Source organism: Prunus mume, linkage group LG8, assembly GCF_029339155.1.
Source record: "Prunus mume cultivar Tortuosa linkage group LG8, ASM2933915v1, whole genome shotgun sequence".
Lineage (NCBI taxonomy): Eukaryota > Viridiplantae > Streptophyta > Magnoliopsida > Rosales > Rosaceae > Prunus > Prunus mume.
Genome location: NC_142705.1, coordinates 983,931 through 1,001,228, shown reverse-complemented (window position 1 = coordinate 1,001,228; position 17,298 = coordinate 983,931). Strand labels below are relative to the sequence as shown.

Genomic DNA, 17,298 nt, shown 5'->3' with positions numbered 1-17,298 from the left:
ATGGGAAGAAGGGTGAATAGTGCAGAAGTTCTTGAGCTTTGCAGGTAAGAAAGGAAGCTTGCTCTCTAGGCGTGGGTTGATTTAGTGGGGTATAAGAGGCCTCATTTTATAGGCGCTGGAAACCATCATTTCCCAAGAAACCCTAATGGCTTCTACCCATTTTGGTCAAGCTTTTCCTTTCCTTTCTCATCTCCTTCATTGACTTTCCTTATCTTGGTAACATTTCCTCTGCCTATTTGCACAAAATCAGAGATATTTTGGAGCTCAAGGCCCCTTTCCCATGGTTGTTTGTGGGAGATTTTCATTCTCGACCATCTTCTTTCTTTCTTTCCTACTCTTTTCTATGGCAGTCGATGGGGAAGGAATTAGGGTATGTATCTTTGGTTGAAGAGTGCTTCTCTTCCTAGCAGTTTACGTTAATATCCTTTGGTTTTTGGTGTTTTGTGCTTGAAATAGTTCCTTCCCATGTCTTTGGAGCCTTCCAGTGCTCTACATATGTGGACACTTCGCTCCTCGTGGCTTTTGTTTCTTTTAGCAAAAGGCTGATGCTTTTGCTGCTTCTTACCTCCAATTGTGTGGACCTTTAAGGTAGCAAGTCAACCTTATAAACAAATGGGCTATCTTCATCTAACATTGGGCTATATGGGTTAATTTTAGTGGATCATTTTGGTTGGGCTTTTTGGGTCGACTATTTTCCCATTTTGTGCTCACTTATATGTTTGGGCCTAAGAAATGGGCTTGGGTTTCGAGGCTCCCAAACAACCCGGAACCTCCACTTTGATCTAGCCAACCTCTCTCTCACGGAACAGACAGGTGTTGTTGAATCGGTTTAGTTTTTTTGACTAATGTTTTTGCAGATCTTTTGTGTCGATTCGAATCCTCAATTTTTCATTTGAATTCTTATACATTTTCCAATCAAATTGGACATCCTAGCCTTTGATCTAGCCAACCCTAACTAATTATACAGACAGGTATTATGGAATTGTTTCAGTTTTTTTTGGTACTTGTTTTAGCAGATCTTTTATGTCCATTCAAATCTTCAATCTCTAATTTGAATTCTCATACTTTTGCTAGTCAAATTGGACACTCTTTGCCTTTGATCTATCTAACCCTAGCTCACGGAACAGACAGGTATTGTTGAATCGGTTCAGTTTTTTGATTCATGGTTTTGCAAATCTTTTGTGTCGATTCGAATCGTCAATTTCTCATTTGAATTCTCATACTTTTTCCAATCAAATTGGCCACTTCTGGTCTTTCATTTGGCCAACCTTAGCAAACAGTACAAACAGTACAGTTGAATTGGTTCAGTTTTTTTAGTACTTGTTTTAGCAGATCTTTTGTGTCCATTCGAATCTTCAATCTCTAATTTTGAATTCTCATACCTTTACAAGTCAAATTGGACACTCCTTGCATTTGATCTAGCAAACCCTAGCTCACGAAATAGACAGGTGTTGTTGAATCGGTTCAGTTTTTTGAAACATTTTTTTGCAGATCTTTTATGTCCATTAGGATCCTCAATCTATAATTTCAATTCTCATACTTTTGCTAGACAAATTGGACACTCCTTGCCTTTGATCTAGCCAACCTTAGCTCACGGAACAGACAAGTGTTGTTGAATCGGTTCAGTTTTTTTGACTATTGTTTTTGCAGCTCTTTGTATCGATTTGAATTGTCAATTTTTCGTTTGAATTCTCAAACTTTTTCCAATCAAATTGGACATTCCTAGAGTTTGATCTAGCCAACCCTAGCTAATTATACAGATAGGTATTATTGAATCGTTTCAGTTTTTTTGGCACTTGTTTCAGCAGATCTTTTTTGTCCATTCGAATCATCAATCTCTAATTTGAATTCTCATACTTTTGCTAGTCAAATTGGACACTTCTTGCCTTTGATATAGTCAACCCTAGTTCACAGAACAAACATGTGTTGTTGAATCGGTTCAGTTTTTAGATTCATGGTTGTGCAAATCTTTTGTGTCAATTCGAATCGTCAATTTCTCATTTGAATTCTCATACGTTTTCCAATTAAATTGGCCACTTCTAGTCTTTTATTTGGCCAACCCTAGCAAACAGTACAAACAGGTACAGTTGAATCGGTTCAGTTTTTTTCGTTCTTGTTTTAGCAGATCTTTTGTGTCCATTCGAATGCTCAATCTCTAATTTGAATTCTCATACCTTTGCCAGTCAAATTGAAAACTCATTGCCTATCATGTAGCCAACCCTAGCTCACGAAATATACAGGTGTTGTTGAATCGGTTCTTTTTTCAAATCTTTTGTGTCCATTAGAATCCTCAATTTCTAATTTCAATTCTCATACATTTTCCAATAAAATTGGACACCCCTTGCCTTTGATGTAGCCAATCCTAGCTCGCGTAACAGACAGGTGTTGTTGAATTGGTTCAATTTTTTTTAATAATGTTTTTGCAAATCTTTTGTGTCGATTCGAATCCTGAATTTCTCATTTGAATTCTCATACTTTTTCCAATCAAATTGGACAGTCCTAGCCTTTGAACTAGCCAACCCTAGCTAATTATACAGACATGTATTATTGAATCGTTTGATTTTTGGTTCCTGGTTTAGCAGATTTTTTCTGTCCATTCGAATCCTCAATCTCTAATTTCAATTCTCATAAATTTTCCAATGAAATTGGACACTCCATGCCTTTGATCTAGCCAACCCTAGCTCGCGGAACAGACATGTGTTGTTGAATCGGTTGATTTTTTGAACTATTTTTTTTGCAGATCTTTTGTGTCAGTTAGGATCCGCAATCTCTAATTTCAATTCTCGTACTTTTGCTAGACAAATTGGACATTCCTTGCCTTTGATCAAGCCAACCCTAGCTCGCGGAACAGATAAGTGTTCTTGAATCGGTTCAATTTTTTTGACTAATGTTTTTGCAGATCTTTTATGTCGATTCAAATTCTCCATTTCTCATTTGAATTCTCATACTTTTTCCAATCAAATTGGACAGTCCTAGCTTTGAACTAGCCAACCCTAGCAAATTATACAGACATGTATTATTGAATAGTTTCAGTTTTTTTGGTTCTTGGTTTGGCAGATTTTTTCTGTCCATTCGAATTCTCAATCTCTAATTTGAATTCCCACACTTTTTCCAATGAAATTGGACACTCGTTGCCTTTGATCTTCTCAACCCTAGCTCACGGAATAAACAGATGTTGTTGAATTGGTTCAGTTTTTTTGACTAATATTTTTGCAGATCTTTTGTGTCGATTCGAATCCTCAATTTTTCATTGGAATTCTCATACTTTTTCCAATCAAATTGGACACTCCTAGCCTTTGAACTAGCCAACCCTAGCTAATTATACAAACAGGCATTATTGAACCGTTTCAATTTTTTTGGTTCTTGGTTTAGCAGATTTTTTCAGTCCATTCAAATTCTCAATCTCTAATTTCAATTATCATACATTTTCCAATGAAATTGGACACTCCTTGCCTTTGATCTAGCAAACTCCAGCTCACGGAACAGACATGTGTTGTTGAATCGGTTCAGTTTTTTTGATTGATGTTTTTGTAGAGCTTTTGTGTTCATTAGAATCCTCAATCTCTAATTTGAATTCTCATACTTTTTCCAATCAAATTGGACACTTCTTGCCTTTGATCTATCCAACCCTAGCTCATGGAACAGACATGTATTGTTGAATTGGTTCAGTTTTTTTGGTTTATATTTCTGCAGAGGTTTTGTGTCCATTAGAACCATCAATCTCTAATTTGAATTCTCATACTTTTTCCAATCAAATTGGACACTCCTCACCTTTGATATGTCCAACCCTAGCTCACGGAACAGACAGGTGTTGTTGAATCGATTCAGTTTTTTTCATTGATGTTTTTGCTGAGCTTTTGTGTTCATTAGAATCCTCAATCTCTAATTTGAATTCTCAAAATTTTTCCAATCAAATTGGACACTCCTTGCCTTTGATTTGTCCAACCCTAGCTCACGGAACAGACATGTGTTGTTGAATTAGTTCATTTTTTTGGTTCATGTTTCTACAGAGCTTTTGTGTCCATTAAAACCCTCAATCTCTAATTTGAATTCCCATACTTTTTCTAATCAAATTGGATACACCTTGCCTTTGATCCGTCCAACCCCACTCACGGAGCGAACATGTCTTTATTGAATTTGGTCAGTTTTTGGATCACGTTTCTGTAGAGATTTAGTGTCCGTTAGCACCCTCAATCTCCAATTTGAATTCTCATACTTTTTCCCATCAAATTTGACACTCCATGCCTTTGATCTGTCCAACCCTAGCTAACGGAAAAGACAGGTATTGCTAAATTGGTTTAGTTTTTTTGGTTCATGTTTTTGCAGAGCTTTTGTATCCTTTAGAACCCTCAATCTCTAATTTGAATTCTCATACTTTTTCCAATCAAATTGGACACATCTTGCCTTTGATTTGTCCAACCCTAGCTCACGGAACAGATAGGTCTTGTTGAATTGGTTCAGTTTTTTCGGTGCATGTTTATGCAGAGCTTTTGTGTCCATTAGAACGCTTAATCTCTAATTTGAATTCTCATATTTTTTCCAATCAAATTGGACACTCCTTGCCTTTCATCTGTCCAACCTTAGCTCACGAGCGACAGGTGTTGTTGAATCAGTTGATTTTTTGATTTATGTTTTTGCAGAGCTTTTGTGTTCATCAGAATCCTCAATCTCTAATTTGAATTCTCATAATTTTTCCAATGAAATTGGACACTCCTTGCCTTTAATCCGTCCAACCCTAGCTCATGAAACAGATAGGTCTTGTTGAATTGGTTCAGTTTTTTAGATTCACGTTTCGGTAGAGATTTTGTGTCCATTAGAACCCTCAATCTCCAATTTGAATTCTCATACTTTTTCAAGTCAAAGTGGACACTCCTTACCTTTGATCTGTCCAACCCTAACTCACGGAGCAGAGCGGTATTGTTGAATTGGTTCATTTTTTGGTCCATGTTTCTGCAAAGCTTTTGTGTCTTTTAGAACCCTCAATCTCTAATTTGAATTCTCATACTTTTTCCAATCAAATTGGACAATCATTGCCTTTGATCAGTCCAACCCTAGCTCACGGAACAGACAGGTGTTGTTGAATTGGTTCATTTTTTTGGTTCATGTTTCTGCAGAGCTTTTGTGTCCATTAGAACCCTTAATCTCTAATTTGAATTCTCATACTTTTTCCAATCAAATTGGACACTCATTGCCTTTGATCCGTCCAACGCTAGCTTACGGAACGAACATGTGTTGATGAATTGGGTCAGTTTTTTGGGTTCACGTTTCTATAGAGATTTTGTGTCCATTAGAACCCTCAATCTCCAATTTGAATTCTCATACTTTTTCCAATCAAATTGGACACCCCTTGCTTTTGATCTGTCCAACCCTAGCTCACGGAACAGAAAGGTGTTGTTGAATTGGGTCATTTTTTTGGTTCATGTTTCTGTAGAGCTTTTGTGTCCATTAGAACCCTTATTCTCTAATTTGAATTCTCATATTTTTTCCAATCAAATTGGACACTCATTGCTTTTGATCCGTCCAACGCTAGCTCACGGAACAAACATGTGTTGATGAATTGGGTCAGTTTTTTGGGTTCACGTTTCTGTAGAGATTTTGTGTCCATTAGAACCCTCAATCTCCAATTTGAATTCTCATACTTTTTCCAATCAAATTGGACACTCATTGCCTTTGATCATTCAACTTAAGCTCACGGCAGAGCAGGTGTTGTTGAATTGGTTCATTTTTTGGTTCATGTTTCTGCAGAGCTTTTGTGTCCATTAGAACCCTTATTCTCTAATTCGAATTCTCATATTTTTTCCAATCAAATTGGACACTCATTGCTTTTGATCCGTCCAACGCTAGCTCACGGAACGAACATGTTTTGATGAATTGGGTCAGTTTTTTGGGTTCACGTTTCTGTAGAGATTTTGTGTCCATTAGAACCCTCAATCTCCAATTTGAATTCTCATACTTTTTCCAATCAATTGGACACTCCTTGCCTTTGATCTGTCCAACCCTAGCTCACGGAACAGAAAGGTGTTGTTGAATTGGGTCATTTTTTTGGTTCATGTTTCTGCAGAGCTTTTGTGTCCATTAGAACCCTTAATATCTAATTTGAATTCTCATACATTTTCCAATCAAATTGGACACACCTTGCCTTTGATTTGTCCGACCCTAGCTAACAGAACAGATAGGTCTTGTTGAATTGGTTCTGTTTTTTCGGTCCATGTTTCAGCAGAGCTTTTGTGTCTTTTAGAACCCTCAATCTCTAATTTGAATTTTCATACTTTTTCCAATCAAATTGGACAATCCTTGCCTTTAATCTGTCCAACCCTAGCTCACGGAATGCAGACAGTGTTGTTGAATTGGTTCATTTTTTTGGTTCATGTTTCTGCAGAGCTTTTGTGTCCATTAGAACCCTTAATCTCTAATTGGAATTCTCGTACTTTTTCCAATCAAATTGGACACTCATTGCCTTTGATCCGTCCAACGCTAGCTCACGGAACGAACATGTGTTGATGAATTGGGTCAGTTTTTTAGGTTCACGTTTCTGTAGAGATTTTGTGTCCATTAGAACCCTCAATCTCAATTTGAATTCTCATACTTTTTCCAATCAAATTGGACACTCCTTGCCTTTGATCTGTCCAACCCTAGCTCACGGAACAGATAGGTGTTGTTGAATTGGGTCATTTTTTTGGTTCATGTTTCTGTAGAGCTTTTGTGTCCATTAGAACCCTTAATCTCTAATTTGAATTCTCATACTTTTTCCAATCAAATTGGACACACCTTGTCTTTGATTTGTCCGACCCTAGCTAACAGAACAGATAGGTCTTGTTGAATGGGTTCTGTTTTTTCGGTCCATTTTCTGCAGAGCTTTTGTGTCTTTTAGAACACTTAATCTCTAATTTGAATTCTCATACTTTTTCCAATCAAATTGGACGCTCCTTGCCTTTCATCTGTCCAACCCTAGCTCACGGAACAGAAAGGTGTTGTTGAATTGTGTCATTTTTTTGGTTCATGTTTCTGCAGAGCTTTTGTGTTCATTAGAACCCTTAATATCTAATTTGAATTCTCATACTTTTTCCAATCAAATTGGACACACCTTGCCTTTGATTTGTCCGACCCTAGCTAACAGAACAGATAGGTCTTGTTGAATTGGTTCATTTTTGGTCCATGTTTCTGAGAGCTTTTCGTCTTTTAGAACCCTCAATCTCTAATTTGAATTTTCATACTTTTTCCAATCAAATTGGACAATCCTTGCCTTTAATCATCCAACTTTGAGCTCACGGAGCAGAGCAGGTGTTGTTGAATTGGTTCATTTTTTTGGTTCATGTTTCTGCAGAGCTTTTGTGTCCATTAGAACCCTTAATCTCTAATTGGAATTCTCATACTTTTTCCAATCAAATTGGACACTCATTGCCTTTGATCCGTCCAACGCTAGCTCACGGAACGAACATGTGTCGATGAATTGGGTCAGTTTTTTGGGTTCACGTTTCTGTAGAGATTTTGTGTCCATTAGAACCCTCAATCTCCAATTTGAATTCTCATACTTTTTCCAATCAAATTGGACACTCCTTGCCTTTGATCTGTCCAACCCTAGCTCACGGAACAGATAGGTGTTGTTGAATTGGGTCATTTTTTTGGTTCATGTTTCTGTAGAGCATTTGAGTCCATTAGAACCCTTAATCTCTAATTTGAATTCTCATACTTTTTCGAATCAAAATGGACACACCTTGCCTTTGATTTGTCCGACCCTAGCTAACTGAACAGATAGGTCTTGTTGAATGGGTTCTGTGTTTTGGTCCATTTTCCGCAGAGCTTTTGTGTCTTTTAGAACACTTAATCTCTAATTTGAATTCTCATACTTTTTCCAATCAAATTGGACGCTCCTTGCCTTTCATCTGTCCAACCCTAGCTCACGGAACAGAAAGGTGTTGTTGAATTGGGTCATTTTTTTGGTTCATGTTTCTGCAGAGCTTTTGTGTCCATTAGAACCCTTAATCTCTAATTTGAATTCTCATACTTTTTCCAATCAAATTGGACACACCTTGTCTTTGATTTGTCCTACCCTAGCTAACAGAACAGATAGGTCTTGTTGAGTTGGTTCTGTTTTTTCGGTCCATGTTTCTGCAGAGCTTTTGTGTCTTTTAGAACCCTCAATCTCTAATTTGAATTTTCATACTTTTTCCAATCAAATTGGACAATCCTTGCTTTTAATCTGTCCAACCCTAGCTCATGGAACAGACAGGTGTTGTTGAATTGGTTCATTTTTTTGGTTCATGTTTCTGCAGAGCTTTTGTGTCCATTAGAACCCTTAATCTCTAATTGGAATTCTCATACTTTTTCCAATTAAATTGGACACTCATTGCCTTTGATCCGTCCAACGCTAGCTCACGGAACGAACATGTGTTGATGAATTGGGTCAGTTTTTTGGGTTCACGTTTCTATAGAGATTTTGTGTCCATTAGAACCCTCAATCTCCAATTTGAATTCTCATAATTTTTCTAATCAAATTGGACACTCCTTGCCTTTGATCTGTCCAACCCTAGCTTACGGAGCAGATAGGTGTTCTTGAATTGGGTCATTTTTTGGTTCATGTTTCTGTAGAGCTTTTGTGTCCATTAGAACCCTTAATCTCTAATTTGAATTCTCATACTTTTTCCAATCAAATTGGACGCTCCTTGCCTTTCATCTGTCCAACCCTAGCTCACGGAAAAGAAAGGTGTTGTTGAATTGGGTCATTTTTTTGGTTCATGTTTCTGTGAGCTTTTGTGTCCATTAGAACCCTTAATCTCTAATTTGAATTCTCATACTTTTTCCAATCGAATTGGACACACCTAGCCTTTGATTTGTCCGACCCTAGCTAACAGAACAGATAGGTCTTGTTGAATTGGTTCTTTTTGGTCCATGTTTATGCAGAGCTTTTCTGTCTTTTAGAACTCTCAATGTCTAATTTGAATTTTCATACTTTTTCCAATCAAATTGGACAATCCTTGCCTTTAATTTGTCCAACCCTAACTCACGGAACAGACAGGTGTTGTTGAATTGGTTCATTTTTTTGGTTCATGTTTCTGCAGAGCTTTTGTTTCCATTAGAACCCTTAGTCTCTAATTTGAATTCTCATACTTTTTTCAATCAAATTGGACACTCATTGCCTTTGATCCGTCCAACGCTAGCTCACGGAACGAACATGTGTTGATGAATTGGGTCAGTTTTTTGGGTTCACGTTTCTGTAGAGATTTTGTGTCCATTAGAACCCTCAATCCCAATTTGAATTCTCATACTTTTTCCAATCAAATTGGACAATCCTTGCCTTTGATCTGTCCAACCCTAGCTCACGGAACAGAAAGGTGTTGTTGAATTGGGTCATTTTTTTGGTTCATGTTTCTGTAGAGCTTTTGTGTCCATTAGAACCCTTAATCTCTAATTTGAATTCTCATACTTTTTCCAATCAAATTGGACACACCTTGTCTTTGATTTGTCCGACCCTAGCTAACTGAACAGATAGGTCTTGTTGAATGGGTTCTGTTTTTCGGTCCATTTTCGTGAGCTTTTGTGTCTTTTAGAACACTTAATCTCTAATTTGAATTCTCATACTTTTTCCAATCAAATTGGACGCTCCTTGCCTTTCATCTGTCCAACCCTAGCTCACGGAATAGATAGGTGTTGTTGAATTGGTTCATGTTTCTGCAGAGCTTTTGTGTCCATTAGAACCCTCAATCTCTAAGTTGAATTCTCATAGTTTTTCCAATCAAATTGGACAATCCTTTCCTTTGATCTATCCAACCTAGCTCACGAGCAGGCGGTCTTGTTGGTATGCAGTTTTGGGTTCATGTTTCTAGAGCTTTTGTGTCCATTAGAACCCTCAATCTCTAACTTGAATTCTCATAGTTTTTCCAATCAAATTGGACACTCCTTGCCTTTGATTTGTCCAACCCTAGCTCACGGAACACACAGGTGTTGTTGAGTTGGTTCATTTTTTTGGTTCATGTTTCTGCAGAGATTTTGTGTCCATTAGAACCCTCAATCTCTAACTTGAATTCTCATACTTTTTCCAATCAAATTGGACACTCCTTGCCTTTGATCATCCAACCTAGCTAAGACAGGCAGATCTTGTTGAATTGGTTCAGTTTTTTTGGTTCATGTTTCTGCAGAGCTTTTGTGTCCATTAGAACCCTCAATCTCTAACTTGAATTCTCATAGTTTTTCCAATCAAATTGGACACTCCTTGCCCTTTGATGTGTCCAACCCTAGCTCACGGAGCAGAGCAGGTCTTATTGAATTGGTTGATTTTTTGTTTATGTTTCTGCAGAGCTTTTGTGTCCATTAGAACCCTCAATCTCTAACTTGAATTCTCATAGTTTTTCCAGTCAAATTGGACACTCCTTGCCTGTGATTTGTCCAACCTAGCTCACGGAACACGCGGTGTTGTTGAGTTGGTTCATTTTTAGTTCAAGTTTCTGCAGAGATTTTGTGTCCATTAGAACCCTCAATCTCAAACTTGAATTCTCATACTTTTTCCAATCAAATTGGACACTCCTTGCATTTGATCTGTCCAACCCTAGCTCACGGAACAGAAAGATTCAGTTTTTTTGGTTTATGTTTCTGAGCTTTTGTGTCCATTAGAACCTTCAATCTCTAACTTGAATTCTCATAGTTTTTCCAATCAAATTGGACACTCCTTGCCTTTGATATGTTCAACCTAGCTCACGTAACAGAGCAGGTCTTGTTGTATTGGTTCAGTTTTTTTGGTTCATGTTTCTGCAGAGCTTTTGTGTACATTAGAATCCTCAATCTCTAATTTGAATTCTCATATTTTTTGCAATCAAATTGGACACTTCTAGGCTTTGATCTAACCAACCCTAGCTCATGGAACAGACAGATGTTGTTGAATCAGTTCAGTTTTTTTGATTCATGTTTTGCCAGATCTTTTGTGTCCATTAGAATCCTCAATCTCTAATTTGAATTATTATACATTTTGCAATCAAATTGGACACTTCTAGGCTTTGCTCTAGCCAACCCTAGCTCATGGAACAGACAGGTGTTGTTGAATCAGATCATTTTTTTGATTCATGTTTCTGCAGATCTTTTGTGTCCATTAGAATCCTCAATCTCTAATTTGAATGCTTATACTTTTTCCAATCAAATTGGAAACTCCTTGCCCGATCTAGCCAACCTAGGTCCGAAACAGAGCAGTGTTGTTGAATCAGATCAGTTTTTTTGATTCATGTTTTTGCAAATATTTTGTGTCCATTAGAATCTTCAATCTCTAATTTGAATTCTCATACTTTTTACAATTAAATTGGACACTTCTAGGCTTTGATCTAGCCAACCCTAGCTAACGGAACAGACAGTTGTAGTTGTATCCGTTCAATTTTTTTGATTCATGATTTTGCAGATCTTCTGTGTTCATTAGAATCCTCAATCTCTAATTTGAATGCTCATACCTTTTCCAATCAAATTGGACACTCCTTGCCATGATCTAGCCAACCCTAACTCGAGACAGACGTTGTTGAATCGATTCAGTTTTTTGATTGAGATTTTGCAGATCTTTTGTGTTCATTAAAATCCTCAATCTCTAATTTGAATTCTCATACTTTTTGCCATCAAATTGGACACTTCTAGGCTTTGATCTAGCCAACCCTAACTCAAGGAGCAGGCAGGTGTTGTTGAATCAGTTCAGTTTTTTTTATTCATGTCTTTGCAGATCTTTTGTGTTCATTAGAATCCTCAATCTCTAATTTGTATGCTCATACTTTTTCCAACCAAATAGGACACTCCTTGCCGCTGATCTGTCAAACCAGTAGCTTACGGAACAGACAAGTGTTGTTGAATTGGTTCAGTTTTTTTTGTTCATGTTTCTGCAGAGCTTTTGTGTCCATCAGAACCCTCAATCTCTAACTTGAATTCTCATACTTTTTCCAACTAAATTGGACACTCCTTGCCTTTGATCTGTTCGACCCTAGCTCACTGAACAGACATGTTTTTATAAATTGGTTCAGTTTTTTTGGTTCATGTTTCGGCTGAGCTTTTGTGTCCATTAGAACCCTCAATCTCTAATTTGAATTCTCATACTTTTTCCAATCAAATTGGACACTCCTTGCCGCTGATCTAGCCAACCCTAGCTCACGGAACAGACAGGTATTGTTGAATCAGATCAGTTTTTTTGATTCATGTTTTTGCAAATATTTTGTGTCCATTAGAATCCTCAATCTCTAATTTGAATTCTCATACTTTTTCCAATTAAATTGGACACTTCTAGGCTTTAATCAAGCCAACCCTAGCTCACGGAACAGACAGTTGTAGTTGAATCCGTTCGAGTTTTTTTGATTCATGATTTTGCAGATCTTCTGGGTTCATTAGAATCCTCAGTCTCTAATTTGAATGCTCATACCTTTTCCAATCAAATTGGACACTCCTTGCCGATCTAGCCAACCCTAGCTCGAGGGAACAGACGAGCGTTATTAAATCGATTGATTTTTGATTCATGATTTTGCAGATCTTTTGTGTTAATTAGAATCCTCAATCTCTAATTTGAATTCTCATACTTTTTGCCATCAAATTGGACACTTCTCGGCTTTGATCTAGCCAACCCTAGCTCAAGGAACAGAGCAGGTGTTGTTGAATCAGTTTAGTTTTTTTGTTTCATGTCTTTGCAGATCTTTTGTGTTCAGTAGAATCCTCAATCTCTAATTTGTATGCTCATACTTTTTCCAATCAAATCGGATACTCCTTGCCGATCTGTCCAACCATAGCTTACAGGCAGACAGGTCTCTATGAATTGGTTCAGTTTTTTTGGTTCATGTTTCGGCTGAGCTTTTGTGTCCATTAGAACCCTCAATCTCTAATTTGAATTCTCATACTTTTTCCAATCAAATTGGACACTCCTTGCCGCTGATCTAGCCAACCCTAGGTCACGAAACGACAGCAGTGTTGTGGAATCAGATCAGTTTTTTTGATTCATGTTTTTGCAAATATTTTGTGACCATTAGAATCCTCAATCTCTAATTTGAATTCTCATACTTTTTGCAATTAAATTGGACACTTCTAGGCTTTGATCTAGCCAACCCTAGCTCACGGAACAGACAGTTGTAGTTGAATCACAACAGTTTTTTTGATTCATGATTTTGCAGATCTTTTGTGTTCATTAGAATCCTCAATCTCTAATTTGAATTCTCATACTTTTTGCAATCAAATTGGACACTTCTAGGCTTTGATTGAGCCAACCTTAGCTCACGGAATAGACAGGTGTTGTTGAATCGGTTCAGTTTTTTTGATTCATGTTTTTGCAGATCTTTTGTGTCCATTAGAATCCTCAATCTCTAATTTGAATTCTCATACTTTTTGCAACTAAATTGGACTCTCCTTTCCTTTGATCTGTCCGACTCTAGCTCACTGAGCAGACAGGTCTTTATGAATTTGTTCAGTTTTTCTGGTTCATGTTTCGGGTGAGCTTTTGTGTCCATTAGAACCCTCAATCTCTAATTTGAATTCTCATACATTTTCCAATCAAATTGGACACTCCTTGCCGCTGATCTAGCCAACCCTAGCTCACGGAACAGACAGGTGTTGTTGAATCAGATCAGTTTTTTTGATTCATGTTTTGCAAATATTTTGTGTCCATTAGAATCCTCAATCTCTAATTTGAATTCTCATACTTTTTGCAACTAAATTGGACTCTCCTTTCCTTTGATCTATTCGACTCTAGCTCACTGAACAGACAGTCTTTATGAATTTGTTGTTTTTCTGGTTCATGTTTCGGGTGAGCTTTTGTGTCCATTAGAACCCTTAATCTCTAATTTGAATTCTCATACCTTTCCCAATCAAATTGGACACTCCTTGCCGCTGATCTAGCCAACCCTAGCTCGAGGGAACAGACAGGCGTTGTTGAATCAGTTCAGTTTTTTTGATTCATGATTTTGCAGATCTTTTGTGTTCATTAGAATCCTCAATCTCTAATTTGAATTCTCATACTTTTGCAATCAAATTGGACACTTCTAGGCTTTGATCGAGCAAACCCTATCTCACGGAACAGACAGGTGTTGTTGAATCAGTTCAGTTTTTTTGATTCATGTTTTTGCAAATATTTTGTGTCCATTAGAATCCTCAAACTCTAATTTGAATGCTCAAACTTTTTCCAATCAAATTGGACACTCCTTGCCGCTGATCTGGACAACCTTAGCTCACGGAACAGACAGGTGTTGTTGAATAAGTTCAGTTTTTTTGATTCATGTTTTTGCAGATCTTCTGTGTTCATTAGAATCCTCAATCTCTAATTTGAATGCTCATACTTTTTCCAATCAAATTGGACACTCCTTGCCGCTGATCTAGCCAACCCTAGCTCACAGGAACAGACTGGCATTGTTGAATCGATTCAGTTTTTTTGATTCATGTTTTTGCAAATCTTTTGTGCCCATTAGAATCCTCAATCTCTAATTTGAATTCTCATACTTTTGCAATCAAATTGGACACTTCTAGGCTTTGATCTAGCCAACCTAGCTTCTGGAGCAGAGCTTTGTAGTTGAATCGATTGATTTTTGATTCATGATTTTGCAGATCTTACATGTTCATTAGAATCCTCAATCTCTAATTTGAATGCTCATACTTTTTCCAATCAAATTGGACACTCCTTGCATGATCTAGCCAACCCTAGCTCACGGAACAGAGTGGCATTGTTGAATCAGATTCAGTTTTTTTGATTCATGTCTTTGCAGATCTTTTGTGTTCCTTGGAATCCTCAATCTCTAATTTGTATGCTCATACTTTTTCCAATCAAATTGGACACTCCTTGCCGTGATCTGTCCAATCGTAGCTTACGGAACAGAGCAGGTGTTGTTGAATTGGTTCATTTTTTTGTTCATGTTTCTGCAGAGCTTTTGTGTCCGTCAGAACCCTCAATCTCTAACTTGAATTCTCATACCTTTTCCAACTAAATTGGACACACCTTGCCTTTGATCTGTCCGGCCCTAGCTCACTTTGAGCAGACAGTCTTTATGAATTAGTTCAGTTTTTTTGGTTCATGTTTCGGCTGAGCTTTTGTGTCCATTAGAACCCTCAATCTCTAATTTGAATTCTCATACTTTTTCCAATCAAATTAGACACTCCTTGCCGCTGATCTAGCCAACCCTAGGTCACGGAACAGACAGGTGTTGTTGAATCAGATCAGTTTTTTTGATTCATGTTTTTGCAAATATTTTGTGTCCATTAGAATCCTCAATCTCTAATTTGAATTCTCATACTTTTTGCAATTAAATTGGACACTTCTAGGCTTTGATCTAGCCAACCCTAGCTCACGGAACAGACAGTTGTTGTTGAATCCGTTCAGTTTTTTTGATTCATGATTTTGCAGATCGTCTGTGTTTATTAGAATCCTCAATCTCTAATTTCAATGCTCATACCTTTTCCAATTAAATTGGACACTCCTTGCCGCTGATCTAGCCAACCCTAGCCCAGAGTAATAGACAGGCGTTGTTGAATCGATTCAGTTTTTTTGATTCATGATTTTGCAGATCTTTTGTGTTCATTAGAATCCTCAATCTCTAATTTGAATTTTCATACTTTTTGCCATCAAATTGGACACTTCTAGGCTTTGATTTGCCAATCCTAGCTCAAAGGCAGAGCAGTGTTGTTGATTGATTCGAGTTTTTGATTCATGTCTTTGCAGATCTTTTGTGTTAATTAGAATCCTCAATCTCTAATTTGATTGCTTATACTTGTTCCAATCAAATTGGACACTCCTTGCCCCGATCTAGCCAACCCTAGGTCACGAGCAGACAGTGTTGTTGAATCGGACCAGTTTTTGATTCATGTTTTTGCAAATCTTTTGTGCCCATTAGAATCCTCAATCTCTAATTTGAATTCTCATACTTTTTGCAATCAAATTGGACACTTCTAGGCTTTGATCTAGCCAACCCTAGCTTACGGAACAGACAGTTGTAGTTGAATCAGTTCAGTTTTTTTGATTCATGATTTTGCAGATCTTTTGTGTTAATTAGAATCCTCAATCTCTAATTTGTATGCTCATACTTTTTCCAATCAAATTGGACACTCCTTGCCGCTGATCTAGCCAACCCTAGGTCACGGAGCAGACAGTGTTGTTGAATCGGTTCAGCTTTTTTGATTCATGTTTTTGCAGGTCTTTTGTGTCCATTAGAATCCTCAATCTCTAATTTGAATGCTCATACTTTTTCCAATCAAATTGGACACTCCTAGGCTTTGATCTAGCCAACCCTAGCTCACGGAACAGACAGGTGTTGTTGAATCAGTTCAGTTTTTTTGATTCATGTCTTTGCAGATCTTTTGGGTCCATTAGAATCCTCAAATTCTAATTTCAATGCTCAAACTTTTTCCAATCAAATTGGACACTCCTTGACACTGATCTAGATAACCCTAGCTCATGGAACAGACAGTGTTGTTGAATCGTTCAGTTTTTTTGATTCATGTTTTGCCAGATCTTTTGTGTCCATTAGAATCCTCAATCTCTAATTTAAATTCTCATACTTTTTGCAATCAAATTGGACACTTCTAGGCTTTGATCTAGCCAACCTTAGCTCACGGAACAGACAGGTGTTGTGGAATCGATTGATTTTTTGATTCATGTTTCTGCAGATCTGTGTGTCCATTAGAATCCTCAATCTCTAATTTGAATGCTCATACTCTTTCCAATCATATTGACCACTCGTTGCCGCTGATCTAGCCAACCCTAGGTCACGGAACAGACAGGTGTTGTTGAATCAGTTCATTTTTTTTTATTCATGTTTTTGCAGAGCTTTTGTGTCCATCAGAACCCTCAATCTCTAACTTGATTTCTCATACTTTTTCCAACTAAATTGGACACTCCTTGCCTTTGATCTGTCCGACTCTAGCTCACTGAGCAAACAGGTCTTTATGAATTGGTTCAGTTTTTTTGGTTCATGTTTCGGCTGAGCTTTTGTGTCCATTAGAACCCTCAATCTCTAATTTGAATTCTCATCCTTTTTCCAATCAAATTGGACACTCCTTACCTTTGATCTGTCTGACCCTAGCCCACTGAACACACAGGTGTTGTTGAATCGGTTCATTTTTTGGGTTCACGTTTCTGCAGAGCTTTTGTGTCCATTAGAACCCTCAATCTCTAACTTGAATTCTCATAGTTTTTCCAATCAAATTGGACACTCCTTGCCTTTGATCTGTCTAACCCTAGCACACGGAACAGATAGGTGTTGTTGAATCGGTTCACTTTTTGATTGATGTTTCGGTGAGCTTTTGTGTCCATTCGAATCCTCAATCTCTAATTTGAATTCTCATACTTTTTGCAATCAAATTGGACACTTCTAG

General features: G+C 37.5%; 1 pseudogene; it reads left to right on the top strand.

Moving 5' to 3' along the window:
• LOC148914467 (uncharacterized) overlaps positions 1-17,298 on the top strand; it is a 72,461-nt pseudogene continuing 55,163 nt past the window's right edge.